Source organism: Triticum urartu, chromosome 2A (assembly GCF_056163025.1).
Source record: "Triticum urartu cultivar PI428250 chromosome 2A, HENAU_Tu73, whole genome shotgun sequence".
In the NCBI taxonomy this organism is placed as follows: Eukaryota; Viridiplantae; Streptophyta; class Magnoliopsida; order Poales; family Poaceae; genus Triticum; species Triticum urartu.
In genome coordinates this window covers 111,271,665-111,279,627 of record NC_141874.1, presented here as the reverse complement: position 1 = coordinate 111,279,627, position 7,963 = coordinate 111,271,665, and the positions used below count along the sequence as shown (strand labels likewise).

The following is a 7,963-nucleotide window of genomic DNA, read 5'->3' as shown; positions in this document are numbered from 1 at the left end:
AAGCGTCTATCATCAACTAGAAAATTTTGGCCGCACAGGCCGCGCTGGTCTTCGCAGTATTCACACATAATGAAATCGTGTTCGTCGTCAGACGACATTCATATGTTCATAGGTGAAACATTAAACACTTATTAGTTCTATTAATTCAACTAATTCTGTTAATTCAACTAGTTCAACTAAGCACTTACGAAGAATATACCTAATTAATTAAAGTAATTCAACTAACTAGTTCAACTAATTAATTAAACTAATTCATCTAATATCTAACATATATGTTCATATATAGGTGAAACATTAAACACTTACTAGTTCTATTAATTCATCTAAATAAACTAGTTCTATTAATTCAACTAAGCATTTACTAAAAATAAACTAGTTCTGTTAATTTCTTACTAAAATAAAGTAGATAGTTCTATGTACTAATATTTTGATTAGATCATCAAATCTCATATACCTAAATTTTCTTACTAAAAATAAACTTGTTCTATTAATTTTCATACTAAAAATAAACTAGTTATATTAATTCAACTAGTTCAAACAATCTCATATATATACCTAATTAATATCTAGCTATACTGATTCAACTAGTTCAACTTGTTCTAATTCATGTAAAATATATTTGGATTAATATTTAACATCTTTTCCATATAATTCATCTAACCATTAACATTGTAACATTATTATCTACGTAATTTATCTAACATTAATCTAAACAACAGAAAATAGAAAATAAGTAAAAATTAACAATGTGTGTGTGTATGTGTGTGTGTGTACGTACGACCGGGGGACGGCGGCGTACGAGCGGCGGGCGGCGACGACGGGGGGACGGGCGCGGCGGGCGAGAGGCGGCGGCGACGTACGGGCGCGGCGGGGGTGACGGGTCGGGTGGTGACGGCGACGGGCGGCGGGGGCGGTGAGGGCAGTGCGCGATGGGGCGACGGGCGCGCGGCGAAGAAGTTTGGATCGAGAAGAACTACTGGTGGTCGATGAACTGATTTTTTCGTAGGTTCCATATATATAGGAGGGGTCTTTAGTGCCGGTTGGAGCCACCAACCGGTATTAAAGGCCAATTTTCGCCAGGCCAAGGGGCGGGAAACGGTCCCTTTAGTACCGGTTCGTGCCACGAACCGGTACTAAAGACCCCCCCTTTAGTACCGGTTGGAGCCACCAACCGGTACTAAAGGTTGTGCGCTGCCACCGACGGTGCACAATGTTTAGTCCCACCTCGCCGAGCGAAGGGCAGCCGCACTGGTTTATAAACCCAGCCGCGGCTGCTCCTTCGAGCTTCTTTATATAGCAGGCTTCTGGGCCTAATTAACTAGGGCGCGCTGCCCTATGAGCTTGCTGGCCCTTCTGGGCCTGCATTTGCACACCCTAGGTCTGGCAGGCCCACTGGGCAGCACGCCAACAAATTTTTTATATAGTTTTTTCTTTTCTGCATTATTTATTTTCTTCTATTTATTTTTGAGTAGTTTTTTATATAGTTTTTTCTTTTCTGCATTATTTATTTTCTTCTATTTATTTTTGAGTAATTTTTTTGTATAGTTTTTTTATTTTCTGCATTATTTCTTTTCTTCTATTTATTTTCTTCTGGAAATTGAATGTTGCATACTGAACAATTAGGTAAATGACCGAAAAACAATAAATGATGTCAGAACATGTTGGAAATTGATGACGTCGCTTTGAATTCTGCATACTGAACACAAAAAAGTCCGGAGTTCAAATAAGTTTAAAAAACATTGAAGTGGCCGTGTAACAGATGAGTTCTCGTCCGAAACCCTGATACTCCGAAAGAGTATGTCCAGTTTGTACACGAAGTGCGTCCAGTTTTTGCCGTGACCCTCTCTACTCTTTCGCGCATGCTATGCGGGTGATATGATGATATCATGCCAAGTTTCAACATTTTCAGGATTCATTTTATAGTGATTTTCAATTTCACGGTCATTTAGCTCTCTAAACAATTAGGTAAATGACCGAAAAACAACAAATGATGTCAGAACATGTTGGAAATTGATGACGTCGCTTTGAATGCTGCATACTGAACACAAAAGAAGTCCGGAGTTCAAATAAGTTTAAAAAACATTGAAGTGGCCGTGTAACAGATGAGCTCTCGTCCGAAACCCTGATACTCCGAAAGAGTATGTCCAGTTTGTACATGAAGTGCGTCCAGTTTTTGCCGTGACCCTCTCTACTCTTTCGGGCATGCTATGCGGGTGATATGATGATACCATGCCAAGTATCAACATTTTCAGGATTCATTTTGTAGTGATTTTCAATTTCACGGTCATTTAGCTCTCTAAACAATTAGGTAAATGACCGAAAAACAACAAATGATGTCAGAACATGTTGGAAATTGATGACGTCGCTTTGAATGCTGCATACTGAACACAAAAAAGTCCGGAGTTCAAATAAGTTTAAAAAACATTGAAGTGGCCGTGTAACAGATGAGTTCTCGTCCGAAACCCTGATACTCCGAAAGAGTATGTCCAGTTTGTACACGAAGTGCGTCCAGTTTTTGCCGTGATCCTCTCTACTCTTTCGCGCATGCTATGCGGGTGATATGATGATACCATGCCAAGTTTCAACATTTTCAGGATTTATTTTGTAGTGATTTTCAATTTCACGGTCATTTAGCTCTCTAAACAATTAGGTAAATGACCGAAAAACAACAAATGATGTCAGAACATGTTGGAAATTGATGACGTCGCTTTGAATGCTGCATACTGAACACAAAAGAAGTCCGGAGTTCAAATAAGTTATTAAAAATAAAAAAGAGGTGCAATGCTGGTTAATTTGCTTATTAGTACCGGTTCGTGGCATGAACCGGTACTAAAGGTTACCCACGAACCGGTACTAATGATGCCCGCCCGCCTAGCCGTTGGAACCGGCACTAATGGTCACATTAGTGCCGGCTCAAATTCAAACCGGCACTAATGTGCTTCACATTTGACCCTTTTTCTACTAGTGTTTGACATCCCTCGTTGACCGGTGGAGACCTGAAACCCACACCTTTCACTTCAATATTTTCCCGCCAACGCTTTCCCTCCATATGTTCCCGCCACCCGTTTCCCGCCAACCCCTTCCCGCCATATCTTCCTGCCATCCGTTTCCCGCCAACCCCTTCCCGCCAACCCTTTCCCGCCATACCGCAGTCGTTCTTTCCCGCCATTTTCTCCTCTCTACCTATAAAACCCCCTTCAGACGGAGGTTGATAAGCATTCGAGTGTAGTGTAGGCGAGATGTCCCATTATCCTTTCGATCGTAGTTTTCACCCTGGGATGAGCAGCACTCTTCTGAGGCTAGCTACCGATTTCAGGATGGACAATAGAATAGTTCCATGGGACGAACTCACCGGTAGTGACACCATAATGAATGAGTTGGCTCACCAATTACGTAGGTCTAGGTGGCCTGAAAGGACCTATGAGGAGGTACGCAAAGAACTTCTTAGGTTGAATGCAAGGTGGAAGAAGGTAGTGGAGCCGAAGAGTGAAACTTTTAGAAGGACTGTAGAAAAGCATCCATTTTTATGGACTGAGGAGAGTGAGGACAAAGATTATATCTTCATGCCGCCGCTTCCGGGTTCTGCATCGTCAAAGGGAAAGAGTTCTTCATCGTCCAAGGGCAAGAGTACTGCATCCTCGAAGGGCAACAGTTCTTCATCGTCCAAGGGTAAGAGTTCTGCATCCTCGAAGGGCAAGATTTCTGCATTGACGGAGGATGACGATGATGACTTCATGTAGTTTTTAAGTTGTATTCCAGTTGTACCGTTTAATTCTGATGTACTTGCATTATTAGTTTGTACTCTCTTATTGTAAGGCATTATGTTCTATCTTAATTTCATTTTGTAGTTGTTGCACGATGTTCGATAATTAGTGGAGGGAAAGAAAATGCCACTACTTTATTCTAAAACTATATTTTTTTCCATCACGACAAGGTACAACTGAAAATAAGATACAACACGACAAGGTACAACTGAAAATAAGATACATCGTAGAATTTAAATAAAGCTACATTTAACTACTGAAATAAAGCTACATTAAACTGCAGAAATAAAGATACAAATGATTGCGAAATTTAAAATACTACCACAGGAATCTACTGAGTCCAACGTGGATATTTTCCTTTTCCATCGCCAGCTTCTTCTGCTGCCTTGGCCTGACGAGCCCTTTCTTTCTTTCTCTGCCTCTCCGCCTCACGAGCCTCCTTTCGTTGTCGTTCCTGCTCCTCCATGCGACGAGCCTCTTCCCTGTTTTTCTTTCCTAAATCCTGAAAAAACCGGTGTTACTCCGCATAGTATTCTTTTAACTCTCTCTTACTCTGCTTTCTCCTCAGCTTCCGCCTTCTCGCGTCGCTCTTCCGCATAGAAACTATTCCACGCACGGCGACTTCTTTCACGAATCTCAGTCACTGCCCAAGCCGGCATCTCCGTGTCAATCCAACGATAGTACATGCACAGAGGCGGAGGAGACTACAACAAGAAACCAGAATGTTATTAAAGAATCTATCAAAATACCAACAATATCTATTTGTGATGGTTAAAGCATACCGGAGGCTTGTCGTACTCTGAAATAGCTATGGGTGGATCTTCCTCGTAATTGGCGCGCATGAAAAACTTCATGCCCAACCAATCTGAAAAATCCGTAACCTCCTTCACCTTGCAAAGATCGCCACACCAACACTGCAGGACTGCCACCCCCGGAGGCAAACATGCATTCTTCATTTTCCTCGGCCTAATGCTTTGATCCGAGCAAGGCAAACTCATACCGACTGAAAATATGTGTTACACACTTTGCGCAGTGCCGATTTCGAGGATGGCTGGACGAGAGCCTCGATGTCTCCTTTTATAAGCTCAGACGATAAATGATGGCGAGAAAATTAAGCGGGGATATTTAGGATCCCTGTAGTGTCGGCACAACAGCTTCCCGCAGCATCGGATTCCTAGTGCCATCGCATTCGCTGAGGCAAAAGAAGCAAAGGCAGGACTGATTCCCGGGCGAAAGAACCAAAAGCGTCCATATTCCCGCGCGTCGGAGTCACCGCCGTCAGTGTCGCAGTCGCGCCTCGGAATCAGCGCCGTTTGCGCACTGTAGCGCGTGCAGCAACACAACACATGCCGCCTCAGCTGGTGGCGGCGTGGCCCACCTGCTGGGCCCGCGCGCAGCAGGCCGTGTCGGCCGGGGAGCGACAGCGGCAGCGGCGGCCGCCTCACCCGGTGGCGGCCGGGCCCACCTGGCCCGGCCCGTTCCGTCGCGGCACGCTGCACTGTGCAGAAGCCGTTGTGCCCCGCGCGGCCGCCTCCTACGGTGGCGGCGGGGCCCGCCGCCTCATGGCGTGGCGGCAGGTGACACGTGTTGCCTGTCGCGCCTGCCGCCACTTGTGAGGGGATCTCTTTTGTCAAATTCGTCCGCAGGGGGTCTCTTTTGCCAATTCCAATAGGGAGAGGGTCTCTTTGACAAAAACTCCTTGCGCGCATGCCAGAATGCCAGAATGCCTGATCCATAATCGATCTGCATTATCGGTTGATCGATCGTCAAAAACTTGTTCCCTGCATGCATTATTGACCAGCTTGATAATAGCTTAACATATATTTGTATATTAATATGCGTACTTGCTTAGGTCATTAGTACCGATCGGTCAGAACAGATTAGTTGTGATCAGCAGGATTAAGGCACATGATAGCTGCGTGGCTAGCTAAGCTAATAGCTGCATGAAGTGTGTGTTTCTGGTTGTGGGGTCGTAGCGGTTGCGTAGCATCATACCGGCCAGCAACATTGTTCCATGGTTGGGCCGTGGGCGACACACGTACGTACGCCAGTGTGCCTGCTGGAGTATCATATAGATGGATGCAAAATGAGTGCACGCCTATGCTAATTATTTTGATTAGTCAGCGTTTCAGCTGATCTTGCCGGTCGTTAATTCCATTTTCTAAAAACAATGGAAAAAACACATATATAGATCGACGGAAAAATTGAGGACGTCCAGCTAAACTGGTAGTAAATGATTACGCATGTACACTGGCCTGCAGCTCGCTACACATGTGGTTGAGTTGATCAGTTGAAACTTGAATTGATCAATCTGATCTGACACGACACGGGCACGGACTTCGTATAGGCAGCTAGCATGCATGCAGGATGGTGTTGCTGGTTCGATGCATGCATGCAATCATGAACATATGAACCAACGATGGATGCATTTACGCAAACATGAACGTATGAACCACGATGGATGCATGCAATCATGCACGTAGCTTAGCTTACCTTAGCTTTGTTTGCTTATGGGGTCAGCCACAGCCAGATCGATCACCCATTACCATTAATTTCGACTGATGGATCCATCGCCGCACGCCCGCACGGCCCCTCTCATCAGCTCAATCATTGCTTGCCTTTCTTTGGCACCGGCCGTGAGGAAGACAACGACGTTCGTTGAATTTCCGTGTCATGCATGGCTCCTCCCATGTACGAGTGCATGCATGAGCATGTGCTAAGATGAGCTAGCGACGCATCGATAGCTAGTTTAATTTTGTAGCTTGCCCATGGACGGCCGTGCCTGATGAGCCGAGGCAGGTGAATTTCACGCGGGCTGAGCTGCCATCTCCCTACATTTTAGTTAGCCCTCGTTTAGACGGTGGATCATGTGTCATGACGAGGTAGGCAGTAAACATTTTCCATGCAAACAAAAATGTCGGGGTGAACCAAGCAGACGCGTGTTGACCTCGTTCGGGATCTCCACTGAAACAAATGTCGGGGTCGGACGAGAGATTCGGTCAATTCGCTTAGTTAGCCCATTAACATCCTCCCATCCCTGATGAGATGCCAAAGGATAAATTCTGCTGGAAAGGATAATGAGATGAGCGCTGGGTCCTTGTCATTCCCTTACCTCATAAGAAATTCTGGCCTCTGGTTTAATTAGGAGCCCCAGTCTTGGCAGATTTTAATTATCTACCGGCACCTTCGGTCATCGAATGCGGTTGTTGATCGAGGCCGGTCACATTACTTAGTGTACATGTTTTCTTTTTTAGAAATGGATGTTCAGCCCCTGGCCTCTGCATTAATCGATGCATGCAGTCATCTTTATTAATTATTTCATAAAGGTCTGACAAGAGACATACTCAAATCGCCCGAAGCCACCACTCACACCTACAAAATCAATAATGAGGAGTGCTCTCACTCCCCGTAGCTACAACCAGTGTCGCCGTCAATCCATCCACATAACATATCGGGGCTAACAGCCGGTGCAGCAGACCTAAAGCGCACACCACCTGCACACGTTTTAGAAGCTGTCATCTTCATCGGATCACTGGCCCATCTTCAGAAGATAAATCAGTATCCTCCTTGCCAGTCCGGACATCCATCGACGCCACCATGGCGCCCAACGGCGCCACCGCCCTGCGCTCGTCCGTCCAGACGCGAAGACTCTAGAAGAGCTATCGTGCGTAGCACCTGCCAAGCAGGCATGACTCAGCGTAGCACCTATCGGCCAGGCATGACTTGACAACTCCACCGAAGCTCCATGCAAGACGGAGCCGCTCCACCTCTTGCCTGTGTCTTCTAGCGCTGCTCCACAAACGATGCTCCCCTAAGAGAAACAGCACCGCAATACCGCCATCGTCCGATCTGGAGAACCAGATCCTAGGGTTTCCCCCGAAGCAGTGACCATCACCAGCAACCGTCAAGGACCCACACAGTGCCCACCACCCCTCAGCCCTCAAGGCGACGCCTTCAGGAAGGTCACGACGTCAAGGACGCTGCCGCCGCCCACCGGAGTTAGGGTTTTCACCCGAGAGGCGGAGAGGGGGGAAATGCAGAAGCAGACATAGACCGACGTCTCCAAGAAGAAAAGCGGCGCCCTTGAGCGTCGTCGTCGGCGCGGCCGACCAGGGCCGACCAAGGGGTTTCCCCCAATCTGGATCTCCTCCACCAGCTTCACCCGCGGCCAGGGTCCCGGCAACCACGCCGGCACCGTC

The 7,963-nt window shown here is 46.4% G+C and overlaps 1 pseudogene; it reads right to left on the bottom strand.

The window, feature by feature from the left end:
• Positions 1-4,095: 4,095 nt before the first annotated feature.
• On the bottom strand, positions 4,096-4,762 carry LOC147984161 (uncharacterized; annotated as a pseudogene).
• Positions 4,763-7,963: the final 3,201 nt, after the last annotated feature.